The 16,364-nt window shown below is 43.1% G+C and overlaps 1 non-coding gene and 1 pseudogene across 1 annotated transcript; one reads left to right on the top strand and one right to left on the bottom strand.

The window, feature by feature from the left end:
- The first annotated feature begins 2,481 nt into the window (after positions 1–2,481).
- Positions 2,482–2,615, top strand: LOC114232864 (U8 small nucleolar RNA). The gene has a single exon (XR_003618980.2). It is a non-coding gene; the product is annotated as a U8 small nucleolar RNA (small nucleolar RNA).
- A 5,903-nt stretch (positions 2,616–8,518) lies between these two features.
- On the bottom strand, positions 8,519–8,868 carry LOC103289274 (28S ribosomal protein S18c, mitochondrial-like; annotated as a pseudogene).
- Positions 8,869–16,364: the final 7,496 nt, after the last annotated feature.

Raw genomic sequence — 16,364 nt, 5'->3', positions numbered from 1 at the left:
TTATCCATATGGTTACAGAAGACGGATGACTCCATTTCCCGTCCTCAGGCCAAGGAGTCTCTGGAGGAGGACCGGGCAGATGCGAGAGGAGGAAGATGGAAGTCCTCCAGAGACCTGACCTGGCCTTGAATGCAAAACCTGAATATTAAGAATAAATGAGGAGGTGATGGACAGGGGAATAAAACAGGAGAATAAAGGATTTATGTAGGACTTGAGTCATCTATTTTCTTAATGTACACACCATGGAGTGATGCTGGGTGAATAATCACAACACATTTCACGGTGCCAGCAGGCTCTATCGGCTCTGATCCGAAGAGGCGATGTTCGAAGATCGAATTGTGGGCCACTGAACGTGAGAAATGCCCCGCAGTGCTATCTGTCTTAGGGAAAGCTGGTACCAGTCAAAGCCTGGGTGACATTTCTTTGGCAAATCTGGCTTAGATGAAGTTCATAGCTAGTGCCTGGCATCTATTAGGAGTTTAATATATGTTTTAATCAGCCCCTGTCAGAAAATCCTTTGTGCTCCATCTTCAAAATATATCTAGACCCTGACATTTAGCACCTTCTTTCCCGCCACTATCCTGCTCGGATCCGCCTCCATCTCTGACCTGCCTGCCTCCAGCGGCCTCCCCACTTGTCTCCTCACTGTTTATTCTCAACACAGCAGCAAGAGGAATCTTTTAAAACATAAGTTATATCAGATCACTGCTCTTCTTGGAACCCTCTCATGGCTCCCCTCTCACTCAGAATAAAAGCTGGAGTCCCAGCACTGACCAGCAAGGTCCTATCCTACATGATCTCACCTCACTTTTCTGAGCTCACCTACTTGCTCCCACCCGCTCCACTGCACCTGCACTCCACATGTTCACGCTTTAGGGCTGTGCTGCCAGTTCTGTTCCCACCGGTCACACATGGTTAGTGACTATCGCATTGGCAGTGCACACATAGAACATGTCCATCCCATGGAAAGTTCTACTGTACAGCTCTGCTTTTGGGACTTGCACTGGCTGGAAAGCTCTTTCCAAAGATACAGGGTAAACTCCCTCCAATCCCTCAAATCCTAAAGTCTCAGTTTAAAACCCAGTCCCCCCTCTGATTGTTCCTGCTAAACCCCCAGTCTGCTCTATTTTCTATAGCACTTAACACCTTATTGCTTATTAACAGTTAATTATTATGCTCATTGATTATTGACAGTCTCCCTGCATGAAGTGAATACTCCAAGAATAGGGGTTTTAGCTAATTTTGTCCACTGTTGTGTCCTCAACATTTAGAACAGTGCTTGGTGCAGAGTTAGTGCTCATGAAATATTTGTCAAAGGAATGAGTCAGTGGATCAACATATTTGCAGAGCATCTATTGTGTTTCAGGCTCTGTGCTAGGTACTGGGGATTAAAATAGATATTGTTCCTGCTGTCGTGGAGTTTCTATTCTGGTGGGAGAGACAATAAACAAATGCCAATACAAATTCTGAATGTTCGATGAAAGAGACAAATAGGAGGCAGAAATAGAGACTATCATGTGTGTATATGTGTGTTGGGGTGGGGAGACTTTTTCATGAGGACAAGCCAGCTATGAAAGGAGGGATGGAGGGAGGGAGGGGCTGAAGGGAAGGGTTGAAGAGTATTGCAGAGGAAAGAGCATGTGCAGAGGCTCGAAGGCAGGGATGCATGCATGTGTGAGTGAATAGTGCTTGGGAGATGACTGAGTTATGAACCATCACAGACCAGTCACTGAGTGAGGGCTGCCTTCTGTGGCATGCTACTCAAAGTGCTGTCTTGTACCAACAGCATCTGCATCATCTGGGATCTTGTTAGAGGTGCAAATTCACGGGGCCAACCCCAAGGATTGTGTTTTAACAAGTTCTCCAGGTGGTACTGATGCTCATTGTTCTATAACATTGGGCCCTCTTTAGAATGTGAGCATGTGGCAGGCACCCAATAAGTGCTATTTGAATGAATAAATGGATATGTGCAACCACCACCACAGTGCCTGTTCCTTTTTATGTTTTCATTCCTTGACAGAAGCTCAGATGATAATTAGCATGGAATATATAGTGATGTTTTCTTTATTTACTGAGCCAGAGGGCAATCATTACAGGGAAGAATGAAAGAGAAGAAAATACCTAAGTGTCATAGGAATTCAGAGATTTAGATTTAGAGAGTTGGGTGAAAGGCATTCCTGCGGGAGGCAGGTGTAGGGGGGAAGGCAAAAGTTTGAGGCTGGCTGAGAGGAGCATGGTTTAATCATGGCAGAGAGTAGGGGATCCCCATCCAAAGGGGCAGATTGTGTTAGAGGAAGTGGAGATGATGATGTAAGATGGATAGGTCTCTACTGCTGGTGTAGAAGGGGAGCTGGTCTCTGGATGTTTTTAAGATGGCAATGTTGTCATTTGAAGGTGATGGAAGTGCCAAAATGTACAGTGGCCTTACTTTCAGAATTCCTTAGCTATCCTTTCTGTTTAAAAGAGCAGGAAGGTATATGTCAGTCAGGTAGGATAATCCTTACCTATTCCTCCTTTTGGAGGGAAGATTGGAACATGATGATGGGAGTTCACAGGACTCAGGGATTAGCATCTCTGCATAATCAAGACTTGCAACACCCTGATTGTAAAATAAAAGCACAGGGAAGTTACTGTCGCCATCCAGCATTTTCTATATTTCACACACAGTTCTAAGCATTTTACATGCATATGCTCCTTCAATCTTCACAATTTAATGAGGTAGCTACTCTTATTACTTGACCAATGAGGAGACTGTGACACAGAGAAGTCAAGTAACTTGGTCAAGATCACCCAGCCAGTAAGAGGTTGAGCCCGAATTGAGGAGCACCCAAGGCACTCTGGTTCTATTACACTGTGTTGCTTTGACTACACTTTGAGTCCAAAGGAACTTGGGAACCTGTTCTCTGCCTTCCTGCTCACCAGTCCTTTGGAGGCCCTCTTTGAGGGGGAAGGAGGGGCGAAGGGTGAGCTCTTCAGGATGTTCTTCCTTCCCGGCTCCTTTCTCCTCCCCCCTGGCTCTGTCCTCTAGGTCCCACTCTTCCCTCCTCTACCCTATGGTTTCTGTGGCCAGTATGCCACTCACTCAGCTTCATGTTCTCCCAGAGGAGGCAGAGGCAATGGACATGTTTCCAGATCTGGGTAGGGGTAGAATAGGATTTTATAGGTTTGAAGTTTATATGATCTTGGGAGCCTTCTTTAAGGAAAAGAATACAAAAATGTTTTACTTTTGCAAATTTTACAAAGCCATTGATCTTGTTTGTCCATTGAACAAATTTTACAAAGCCATCGACCCCTGCCTCCCACTTAGCCTCTGAGGAGGCAGAATTAGATGCTCAGAAGACTTGCCTCTGGGCCCAGGACTGGCTTTTCGGGCCACCCCAGAGTGGAAGGTCTACAAGATGAGCATCTCTCTTACTAATACCAACCTACTTTTAGAGCAAAAGGTGAGTGCATGAATACAGTTCTGGAATCTTTCTTTCTCACCTCCCCAAAGCCTTTATCATTCTAGCTTAGGAGAGAGCCAGAAAACTCCACTCTGCCTCGGCTAGGAGAATAGGAGGTTATTAAAGGACCAGTGACCTGGTGCACAAATTCGTGAACATTGATAGGAAATAAGTTAGAAGGTGGCTGGCAGGGCAGGACTGGGTGAGATGGGCTGCACAGTCCTGCCCTGGAGCCCACCTCCCGCTGTCACTCCCCTGCCGGCCGCACCTGAGGTGGAACCATGGCTCGAAGGGCATCTGCAGAATGAGTGGGATCCCTCCAGCAGGGGGGTCCCTTGGCCTGGCCTGCGGGGATTAGGCCGAAACAGGTTCTCTGACATCCCCCGAGGGGTCCTGGAGTGTGAGAGGGCACTCTGCAAAGTTGCTGTCATATAGGGTGTGGAATGCAAATGCAAGTGTGCAGTAAACCAGATTCAGGGCCAACAGTGCCCCAGCAACAACATAACCCACAGATGAAGGTGGAATCACGTGGCCCCGCAAGGAATCAGGCTCCCTCCTCTCTGGTTTCGGGGTGCGTCAACCGAGAACTGCCGCTGCCAAGTCACTGCAGCTCGGCAGCTCCTGTGTTGAGTGTCTACTCCCTGATGGTGAGTGTGCGTTATAGCTACCTGTTGGATGGACACTTAGCATATTAGCCTTTCATATATATAGATAAGGCAGAAGGTAGAAGGCTCTGCAGTGTTCCCATCCAAACTTAGGACCCCACTGCTATAAACTGGGACCTGTGTTCTGCTTGCCAAACAGGGAGCTGACATTCTCCTGGCTAGGGTCTGAGGGACAGGTTGCCATCAGTGCAGTAAATGACCCCACATCCTCCCTTTCTGATGGCTTTGTTCTTATTTTAGCCCATTTTTTCACACATTTTGTAATCACGGTCCAGGCAGCGAGTGTTCTGCCTGTAGCCTCATCAAAGACCTGGCTCCGTGTATAAGTAGTTAAGCAGGTAGCCAAGCTAGATATGCAGCATCTATATAAACAAGTCTTTCTCGGGGCCCCATTTGCACAGGCAGGGCTATGCCAGAAACTGGTTCTTGCCTGTCCTTAAAACAGGGATAAGATCATGGTGGCTTTAGGAACATGAATTGAGAGGGTCAAACAAGTTTCAAGTCAGGAGAGGCAGAGACAAGCAGGGGGTGGGGCAGGGACTCGAGAGGTGAAGCAGGGAGTTGCGTTGGGAGGGGGGATCAGCTCATACGTTTCCCATCATCATGACCCACTAGATTCTAAAGAACAAATGTGCCACTCAAAGGGAGAGACGTGTGGTCTCAGCCTGTGTACCTTCAACTTCACTGTGATTCTCTTGGGGCTAATCTAGGCCATTAAAAGCACCCACTTGACATTCAAATATTCTCTCTTTTCATTTTCCTCTCTCTTGCTCTCTCTCTGAGGAAATTGACTGTAAATGGCAACCTCACAGATAGTCATGAGCTGCAAATTAGAGCCAAGCCGGCAGTCCTGGGATTTACAATCATAACCTCTCGGAATTGAACTATTAACTAATTCAAACACGAGTTTATTAGGTCTCCAACCCCAGCTTTAGCAATTACTGAAGGCACCTTGTCAGTCAGTCAATAATTCTAAAATCATTGGAATTGCTGCCACCCCTTTAATAAGGTTTCAAACTGATGGGGGGTGGGAGGGCTAAGTGTCTGTTTTTTTCTTCTTCTGCCTCCCTCATGATTTTCCTGAAAGAATTACAGGGGCCTGGGTGGGATTTCCTTTTTGTTTTTTCCTCTCCTTCCCTCCAAGAATCATGTGCTAAAGGCCAAAGCCCGAAGATGGTAAAACTGAGAATCAAGTGCTAGATGTTCACGTATCTGAAAGGGGCCCATTCCTTTTAAGAAGGACTCTGTTATTTGAACAAGAATCAGGGCAACCAGCAGAATTCACCTGGAAAGTGAAAGGTTGAGTGAGTTGTAAAAGAAATACTTGTTGAAGGCAACGATTAGTAAGGCAGCTTGACCTTGAGAGCAGGATGTGTTTTTTATCGAGGTCACCATATAGTGAATACAACGAACTACAGCTATTACCAATGAGGGAGGAAGCCAGGCAAAATTGGGTGAAGGCAGAAAGACCTGAAGAACACGTGCTTTTAGATACAAATAGATTAAAAAAAGACGGAAACATAAAATTCAGGAAACGACATAATCTAACTGAGTTATTACAGAAAGGCAGATTTGGGGACCATATAAAGAAAATCTGGCTAACAAAACCCATAAATTAAATTAAATCATATGGGTGGTTGAAATAAAGGCCTTTGATGAAACCCCCACTGTGAGAATTTCTGTGAGGATTCCAGAATTCTCCCCTTGGGGCTGCCTTGGGGATCAGTTTTAGGGCAGTTTATGCCAGCTCTGGATTAGGGCTGCATGAGGAGAGGTAGGGTACTTATTTGCGCTATTACTGTAAACTAAATTGTGCTTGACTTCTTTCCTCAAAATCTCCTATTTGGATCCATGGTATTTGTGTTATCTAGGCCCCAAGGTTTGAAACCTTTGGGGTCACAGTTCAATTTCCATTCTCTTTAGTTTCTCCATCTAGCTAGTCATTAGCTCTTCCAAAGTTTCCCTGAGCAATTTCTCTGAGCTCAGTGTCTTTCTGTTAATTCTTCCTGTTCACACTGCCATCTTCTTCAGCGAATTCTTCATTCAATAAATACCGAGTGCTTAATGTGTGCTGGAGCAGGACCTGTGTCATCTTATGCCTGAATCCTTGGCCACAGTGCTGGGCATATAATTGGTGCTCAAGAGGTATTTTGAGTTGATATGAGGATGTCTCAGTCTTTTCTCTCTGGCTAGAGATGTTTCTGTTGCATTGGTGGGGAGAGAAAAGATCTCATGAGACCCTGGTCCAGTCTGAATCTTTAAGACTTTTATGAAATTGACATCCTCCTAGGAATCTGGTTTGGGGATCCACACCAGCATTTCTTTGTACTCCTAAAAAAGCCTAACTTGGGAGTATGGGAGGACAGTTGGACACCAGGGAGTTTAATTCACTGGGTGCCTAGATGGTCAAATAAATAAAGGTATGACTCTGCAGGCAGCTGAGGGCCAATGGAGTTGTAGGGGGATGTCACCAGAGATACTCTGCTTTTGGTCCTTGATCTATAAGTTAAGCCATCTCCTGCTTTCATTCTTTAATCAGTTTTCAGAGAATCCTCTTTCATTGGGAAAACCTAAGTTGCTATTTTTATTACTAAGGGTAAATGACAAATGGTAAGGAAAAATTATATACTCAAACCCAACCCCTGTGTGGAGAAACAGCTTGTGGATGTAAGGGAGGGGGGTGCTTCATTATAAACAGGTAAATTTGTCCCTTGCTTATTGAAGAAATAATCAGCCTTTAATGCTGGAGGTGCACATTGGAGTTTAGAGGAAGACAGCCCTTAACTTTCCATGACATGTTTTTCAATAAAATTCCCTCATGGTAAATATTTTTTTATTCCAGAATAATAATATGCCATAGTGTTTACAGAAAGATTTCTTATTCAACAGTAAAATGGTTGTGTTGTTTTGATTACATTGATAATTGTCTCATTTTCCTTTTGTAAAAGGAATTCAGACACGTAACACAATTGTATCTAGACATCAATTCAGATCATCATGAAGAATTTTGCCAAGAGAATTCAGTGAGTGGTGAATAGCTTCTTTGCCCACACTTGGTTTCCTCAAATCACTTGTGATTCATAGGTAGCACAGATGTTCCCAGCTGCTGGAAAATGAAGCTTAAAGTTCATGCTGATAAGGAGAAAAATATCTAATTCAAATTCCAAGAATTGTTCCACCTAAATCAATTTCAACTTGAGAAAATGGGGTCAACTCTCTGTCCCCTAGAAGAACCACCCTGGCGATTTAAAAGTAAATCTTGAAGAATTAAATTATGTTGCTGTTCAGCTTTCACATGCACACTTAGGAAAAAAAACCTAGCGCATCAAAGGCTGTCGGAATAACTCAATTTAGTGATAGTGGCAAAGCATTATGAAGCAAAGGCTTCCTAGGCAGCGAGCTTTGCTCGAGGGGACTGCTACACACTTCAATTGGTATCTGAGAGAAAAGGAGAAGTCTTCCAAATGAATAATTTTATGACTTTCAACCACACACATACTGCTTGAATATCAAATTATTTTAAATGAGAACTTCAAAAAGATCTACCTATTAAATGAGTAAAACACCCTACACAGCTGCCTAACAGAACAAAGAGATTTGGATTAAAATGACAAACAGAGATGGATCTGGGTCGGGACACTGTCAGGCCAGGATTCCCAGGACCTGTTCAGGCTAGAGTTGACCTTCTGATGGAAATGGAGCACTGACCTCAGGATTTTGTAATCAAATCCAGCCCACCCATTTTTCATTTGAAAACACTGAAGTCAGAACACAGATGTCCTGCCAGATGCTGTCCCCAATCAGTGTCTAGTCCAGACATATCCCAAGTTAACGTTCTTTGAGTGGCATGGAGAAAAGTTAGTGATTGGCAAACTGCTCTGGACTAAGAGACTAATGAAAGGCGGTGGTTAATGTGTCAACTTTTCTAGATGATATTTGCATTTTAAAAGGGAGCATTAAGCCCTCACCAGTTTGGCTCAGTGGATAGAATGTTGGCTTGCAGACTGAAGGATCCTGGGTTCAATTCCAGTCAAGAGCACATGCCTGGATTGCAGGCTTGATCCTCATAGGGGGCGTGCAGGAGGCAGCTGATCAATGATTCTCTCTCATCATTTATGTTTCTATCTCTCTCTCCCTCTCCCTTTCTCTCTGAAATAAATTTAAAAAAAAAAAGGGAGCTTTAATACCTTTAATACTTAGCTCTTTGCTAAGGCAGGGAGTTTTCAGCCAGCTCGATCAGGATGGGAAATTCCTCGAACTCCTTCTACCCGCCCTTCTTTTCTTTTTTTAAAATTTTAATATAAGTTTATTTATGATAACTTTATATAATTTACTCCTGATATTTGATGTTACAAACTTTACGGTCTTTGAGATGCTTAGGATCCTTGTATATAATTGGCATAAACCCCATTATTTGAGTTTTCTTAATTACTTTTGTGATTTCTTTTTGTTTCTTCCCACAAAAACCTGTTAAGTGCCTTCCATGAATGTGTCTAGTAAATGGAGAAATAAACTGAAACAAAAGCTGTACATTCTTATAATCTACACGTTTCCACACAAGATATACTTTTTAAGAGGCTCCTTATAAGGATTTTCCATTAGAATGGGCAGGTCCTCATTGCTGGTTACCTGTTTATATTATGAACAACTTCTCCATAGCACCGTTTGAATTCCTGGGTTGGGCAGCTGGCAGCAGCCATAAGGAAGTGCGTGAACCTTTTCCTCCCCAGACCACTGCAAACAGCAACCACAGATGCCATGGTTCCTCAGCCCTCCACTCCCTACCCCTCTTTTCTTATCAACAAGTAGATATCTATATATATAAAAGCCTAAGCAACTGTTTGACCAGTAGCTATGATGTGCACTGACCACCAGGGGCAGATGCTCAACACACAGGCATGGAAACATAAAACAGACTGATGAATCTCAGAGGGAAGGGGAGAGGGTGGAGGGTGGAAGAGATTAACCAAAGATCTTATATGCATACTAGAGGTCCAGTGCATGGATTCATGCACTGGTGGGGTCCCGTGGCCTGGCCTGCGGAGATCAGGCTGAATCCATGCACTGGGCCTCGGACGTCTCCTGAGGGATCCTGGATTGCAAGAGGGCGCAGGCCAGGCTGAAGGACCTCACCGGTCCACGAATCCATGCACTGGGCCTCTAGTATTTATAAAGTTGTCTATTGAGTGTTGTAGAGGAGAACTGCCTTGGTTTGGTAGTTGGAAGATCCAAATTCTTGTCCACTAAAGAGCCATGGGTGACCCTTGGGTAGTTGGTTTATCCAAGTTGAGCTTCAGGGAACTGGGCCCATAGATATTTGCCCCCAGTTTTTTCTTTCTCAGGGAAGTAGTGAAGAAGATACAGGCTCATAAAAGTGAAAATGCTCTGTAGACTGGGAGATGTGATGGGAGGGTGTATTCATCATATCTTTTATTCTGTGTTTTCAATGCTTTGACATCTTGGGGCCTTGCTGACTCTGGAGAGATTGCCCCTTCCAGAGTTAGCTAATTCCTAAATATAGCAAACAATTCACCTGCAACCCACCAATCTGGAGCCCATACCCCCAACCAGCTCCTTTATCAAATTCTTATACCCTGGGCAACTATTCTTCTGCCCTATCCACTCCAGGGCCAGGTACCAGACAACTAGGGACAGTCCCTGTGTCCTGGGTTCCCACTGAAACTATCAGAATTAGCCAGTGCTGAACTTGATGACCCTACTTCATCTTCTCTTCTTGCAAAAACCACAGTAAAGGCTCTTGTCCCCATTTCCCCCTTGCTCCCTCTGCCACCTGACTGACCCGGTGCTTCTCTGTGTGGCCCCTAGTGGCATGGCATGCCCACTTCCTTTGGGACCTATTAATGTATAACAAACTTAAAAAAATTAATTACTTAATCATTAAAAAAATTAAGACTCTCTTTTTAAGAGCTGTTTAAAGTCCACAGCAAAATTGAGGGGGAAGGTATAGAGATTTCCCATATTCCCCTCTACCACCCTACATTCATAGCCTCCCTCACTGGCAGCATACCCCCCAGAGTGATAAATTTTTTACAATTGACAAACTTACATTGATACATCATAATCATTCAAAGCCCATAGTTTATATTACTGTTCACTCTTGGTGTTATGCATTCAATGGGGTTGAACAAATGTATAATGATATGTATTAATTTTTATGGCATCATACAAGTTTTTTCACTGCCCTAAAAAAATCTCTGTGCTCAGTCTACTCATCCAACCCCCACCCTAACTCTTGGTAGCCACTGATCTTTTATTGTCTCAGTAGTTTTACCTTTTCCAGAATGTCATATAGTTGAAAGCACATAGTATGTAGCCTTTTCAGATTGGCTTTTTTTTTCACCTGGTAATATACATTTAAGATTCATCCATGTCTTATCTTAATATATTTTTTATTGATTTCAGAGAGGAAAGGAGAGGGAGACAGAGATAAAAACATCAGTGATGAGAGAGAATCACTGATCAGCTGCCTCCTGCACAGCCCCTACTGGGATCGAGCCCACAACCCAGGCATGTGCCCTTGACCCTTGAATCGAACCTGGCACCCTTAAGTCCACGGGCCAATACTCCATCCACTGAGCCAAACCAGCTAGGGCATCATGGCTTGAATGATCAATTCTTTTTAACCCCAGTTTGTTTATCACTTACTGAATGACATCTTGGTCACTTCCAAGTTTTGGCAATTGTGAGTAAAGTTGCTATAAAAATCCATGTGCAGGTTTTTGTGTGGACATATTTTTAACTCCTTTGGGTAAATACCAAGGATAGTGACTGCTGGATCATATGGTACAAGTATGTTTAGTTTTTTAAGAAACACCAAACTATCTTTTAAAGTGAGTGTACCATTGTGCATTGCCAACAGCAATGAGTGAGAATTCCAGTTGCTCCGTATCCCCACCAGCATTTGGTGTTGTCAGTGTTCTGGATTTTGGTCATTATAATTGATATGTAGTAATAGCTCACTGTTGTTTTAATTTACATTTCTCTGATGACATATGATGTGGAGCATCTTTTCATATGTTTATTTGCATATATTTTCTTTGGTGAGGTGTCAGGCCAATTTTTAAAATTAGGCTGTTTATTTGGTCCATTTAAAAAATTAGGCTGTTTATTTTCTGATATTGTTGAGTTATAAGAGTTCTTTGTATATTTGGATAAAAGTCCTTTTTCAGATGTAGCCTTTGCCAATAGATTTTTTCCAGTCTGTGGCTTATTTTCTCATTTTCTTGACATTGTCTTTGTCAGAGCAAAAGTTATTAATTTTAATGAAGTCCAGATTATCAATCATTTCTTCCATGGATCATCCTTTTGGTGTTGCTAAAAAATTACCACCATACCCAAACGTCATCTGGGTTTTCTTCTATGTTATCTTCTAGGATAGCATAGTTTTATAATCTTGTGATCCATTTTTAGTTAATTTTTGTGAAGGATGTAAGGTCTGTGTCTAGATTCTATTATTATTATTATTATTATTATTATTATTATTATTATATATTTTTGCATGTGGATGTTGTTTTCCCAGCAACATTTGTTGAAAAGATGGCAGTTGTCTCCTGATCTGCTGGCCTCACCATTCCTGAATGACAATAAATCTGTATTTTGAAACAGGTCTGCTTTTCATTTGGCTGGAATGGGCTGTCACTTCTGCTAACAGCAATGCTTCTTAGACCCCAGGTCTGCCCTAAATCTTAGGGGATGGATTGTAACATGTCCTCAGTGAGGGAGTGGTGACTCAGAGATGGGTGGTGGGCATGCAGGTCAGCTCCTCCACAGAACCATTGGCACCCCAGGAAAGTACCTGCAACTGTATTGCCATTAGCCAAGAAGAATTCCAGGCTGTGCCTTCCCACCCTGCTTCCATTTTCTCCTTTGTCTGGTTTCTTCGAGATCTCTGTTCTCTGGCACTGTATGTGTGTTCTCCCAATCTGCCTCATCATCATCTTCCCAGCTTTAAAAAATTGATGGAAGGACCTTATTAGAATTTTAAAGTTTTTTTTTCATGTAGGTTCTGCATATTCCTTATGAGGTTTATTCTTAACTATTTTTGTTTTGTTTGGACTTTATTTTATTTTTTTAAATAGGATTTCTTTCTTTCATTATATTTTCATATAGTTGTATATGTAGCAAGCTATTGATTTTCATATATAAATTTTTATAGCTAGTCACTTTATTGGATTATCCTATTCATTTTAACTGTTCTTTCTTTTTTTAAAAAACTTTATTCTCTTTGGTTTTCCAGGTGTAGAGTCAAAACTAGCCATAAATAATGATCACTTTTTAAATTTATGTTTATGAATTTTATTCTCCCACAGCAATGTTAAGTTATAGTGGTGAGAGTAGCATTCTCCTGTTCCTTAATTTGGTTTTTCATGAGGATTCTGCCTCTTTGACTCCACCTATGAATTCAGGATACTGAACCTAAGTTCTGACTAGCACTCTGGGCTCTCATTGGTTTGACAAGAGAGGGTCAGAGGTTTTAGGGGGTCAGGGATTCTCAGTGCTTGGAATCCACAAGGCTGATGGACCACTTAATCTTCCCAACTTCTTCTTGAAATATCCTCTAGCTTAACTTCTATTCTCAGGAGCTTAGCAAGTAACTTTAGGAGGAAGGAACAATAAAAAAAAAAATAGTCACAGAACTAGCATTATTTTAATGGATTGTATAATTAGGAAAACATGATGAATATATTTCTAAGTATATTATTCCTTTAATTTAAAAAAATCACTCTAGCACTTTTCAGGTGCTAGTGACAGAAATGAAAATTAAACCAGCTTAAATTTAAAAAAGGAGAGTTTCTTACTCCTATAACAAAGCTACAGAAGACTGACTTACCCCTCCTCTGATGACTGACTTACCCCTAAAGCTGGTACGTGGTGTGGTAGCTCTTAGTAAGTGTCAGGCACTATTCTAAGCATGCGACACATTCTCAACGTTAGCACAAGCTTTTGAGGTAGGTGTGGTTATCCCCATTTTACTGATGAGAAAACAGAGCCTTGGTGAAGAGCCTGCCCAAACTCACAAAACCAGGAAAGAGGTGGGCCTGGGATTGGAGTCATTCTGACTGAAGAGCTTGGGCTCTTAAACCCTGAACACTCTCCTGCCTGTCCTCTGAAGAGCAGAGAGAAAAGTGAGCAATTCTTCCTTACTCTGGTTAGAAACATTCCCAAGCATCTTTGATTGGCCTGGCTGGGTCATTTGCATATTCCTGGACCAATCACTGATGTCAAAGGTTGGGTTACTAGGATTAGCCCCAGCCAGGTCACATGCCCATCCCAAGGTTTAAAGAGAACTAAATGGAAGAGGAGTTGTTTCCCCAAGAAGGAACGGGTGCTGTTTGGGCAGATAAAATGATAAACATCCCCTACATTTCCCAAAGCCAAAACCTCCACGCCAGGTAGGCCAGCCATCATGATGCTCTGAAAACAAGAGTGGCACAATCCTGCCTCCCCATTTTTGTGCATGCCACCCTCTCTCTCTAAAATGCTCTTTTCTCCTAAGTCATGGGTAGCACATCTCCTCCTTCTATGTGTAGTAAATATCTTTCTTTCTTAATTCTTTATTGTTTAAAGTATTACACGACTCTCCCTTTCCTCCCCCATTGACCTCTCCCCCGCCACCCCATCCATTTGCCAGTAATCTCACTTCTAGGAATGTATCCCAAGAAAACAGAAACACCAAACAGAAAGGATATATGCACCCCTATGTTCATAGCAGCACATAGTAAATACCTTTCTTTAGATAGCATCCAGCTTCCTCCCTTCCTGCTGATTTTTGGGAGCAGCTTTATCGATTTCTCTAATCATTTGACCGATGAGAAGGTGATACCATTTTCTTGGGGAAAAGGAAAAAGCTGCTTCTACTCACTCTCGATGCCTTTGAATTTTCCAGCTGATGGAACTTTGCTGGGAAACAAAGTTGTTCAAGGTGCCTGTGCCAAGCTATTAGCATATACTGCCCCAGGCAAAGACACCACTGGAGCGCTCCATCTGTTTTGCCAAGTTCTGTTATGTAAGTGACAGCTGAGGGTATCTTTTAAGAAACGTAGCGTTTGTGAATGATGTGTCTTAATAGAACAGTGAGGCACACCAGCATGCAGAGCTCACTTTGTGGGAGCAGGTCTCTCAGAGGTGTAAGGATGTGTAGGTGGAATGGCAATCAAGATGGGATGTGGGTTACGATGATGACAGGGTTCTTTTCATTTGTGAAGCATTGTTGGTGGCTGAGACTCCTCTGGGGCGCCTGTGTTGGAGCAGGGTGAACTCATTCTTGAGAGACAAGCCTGGGTGCTTGGCTGCGGTTTGCAGATGAGAGGCCATGGATCTAGGTCTATTCTCTAAGTGTAGGAGCAGTAATGTTGTCTTATCAGTGTGGTGGTTGTAAAACATGGCTCTAAGATTCTTTCCCACTCTTCCTGTCAAGGGGTGGGATCCATGTCTCTTCCTGTTGATTCTGGGTAGGTTGTGACCTCCTTGACAGTGGAATATGGTGGAAGGGCTAGAACAGGTCATGGGTCATCCACTTGGTCCTCTCAATGCTCGCTTTCCAGAGACCTCTCTTGAGAAATCCTTTCCCACCATCTTGTGAGAAACCCAATCCACATGGAGAGGCCATGTGTAGGGACTCTGGTCTGTTCTTTGGCCATTCCACCCCAGGTGCCAGACATATGCCTGCAGAAGACAACTTGGAAGCTCCAGACATTGTGAAGAAGAGAAGAACCACCCAGTCAGCATGGCTCAGTGGTTGAGCCTCGACCCATGAATCAGGAGGTCACAGTTCTATTCCCAGTCAGGGCACATGCCCAGGTTGAGGGCTCGAACTCTAGTGTGGGGTGTACAGGAGGCAGCCCATCAATGATTCTCTCTCATCATTGATGTTTCTATCTCTCTCTTTCCTTCTCCCTTCCTGTCAGAAATCAATAAAAATATATTAAAAAAAGAGAAGAGAACCATCCACATTGTGTCTGAATTCCTGACCCTCAGAATCTTGAGAAAAATAAAAAGGTTTTATAATAAACACACAGTCTTGGGTGTTTATCACAAAACAAAGATAGCTAGAACAGTCAGTCTCTTGATATCAACTGCAACCCAGAGTGCCAGAACCCTTTTTAGCTACTTAGTGTTAGAGAGTTAGTAGTTGGGTGATGTTCTGCACAGATTGTGGTTCTTTGCAAACCTTAGGCTCCCAGGCTGGCTGGCATCCTATATAATAGAAGGGTAATATGCAAATCAACCGAATGGCGGAATGACCAGTCACTATGTTGTGCACTGACCACCAGGGGGCAGATGCTCAATGCAGGAGCTGCCCCCTGGTGGTCAGTGCGCTCCCACAGGGGGAGTACCGCTCAGCCAGAAGCCCAGAAGCCCAGAAGCCCAGAAGCCCAGAAGCCAGGCTCATCGCTGGCGAGCACAATGGCAGTGACAGGAGCCTCTCCCGCCTGCACGGACATTTCCCAAGGGCTCTCGGCCTGCAAGAGGGTGCAGGCCGGGCTGAGGGACCCCCCTGAGTGCACAAATCTCATGCACTGGGCCTCTATTTTATAAGCCTCCCAGTATGTACAGAAATGATGCCATCTTGTTCAGGATTATTTTCCCAGCTTGGAGTCTGCTTTGGTTCCCATGACATCTGGGCACTCTGCCCTACTCTATTAGCCTGGATGGAAAATTCCAATGGCTTTTTTTTCCTCCTACAGATATATTTAGTTTCTAAGAAGCAAGTACCAGCAGCCTATCCCTAGGGTTTGGCAATTATATGGAAGATTTAACCCCAATACCTTTCCTCCTCTTGTCATATTGGTCATCTCCTGGTTAGTGAATGTGATGCTAGTTTCAGACCATGGAAGCCTGAAGGAGTTCTATCAGCCAGTCAATCAACAAACAGTGGTAGAGTGACTACTCTTTTTAAGGAAGAAATAAAGAACAATGTGACTTAATTCATGTTCTCAAGAGCTGGTAACTTATTTGGGGAAATAAGACATACATGGGAAGTAAAATAGTCCAAAGATTATAATATTTCCAGCCTTTAAATAGCATTTTTACCCATGAGAGTGGGTAGCAGGAACTTTTCATCTTCTTTGTGAGTCTTGTGGAACCCAAAGACTGATTTTATAATACATAGGATTACAAAGTAGACCAAATTTATTGAAACATGGCTATCCAAATACTAAAAGCCAAAATCAAAGCCAAAACCGGATTAGTGAATGTAGTAAAAGCTAATCTTCTGTATTACCCATTAAATAAC

This window comes from Eptesicus fuscus, chromosome 11 (genome assembly GCF_027574615.1).
Source record: "Eptesicus fuscus isolate TK198812 chromosome 11, DD_ASM_mEF_20220401, whole genome shotgun sequence".
NCBI lineage: Eukaryota > Metazoa > Chordata > Mammalia > Chiroptera > Vespertilionidae > Eptesicus > Eptesicus fuscus.
The sequence above is the reverse complement of the archived record's forward strand: the minus strand, read 5'-3'. Positions and strand labels throughout refer to the sequence as shown.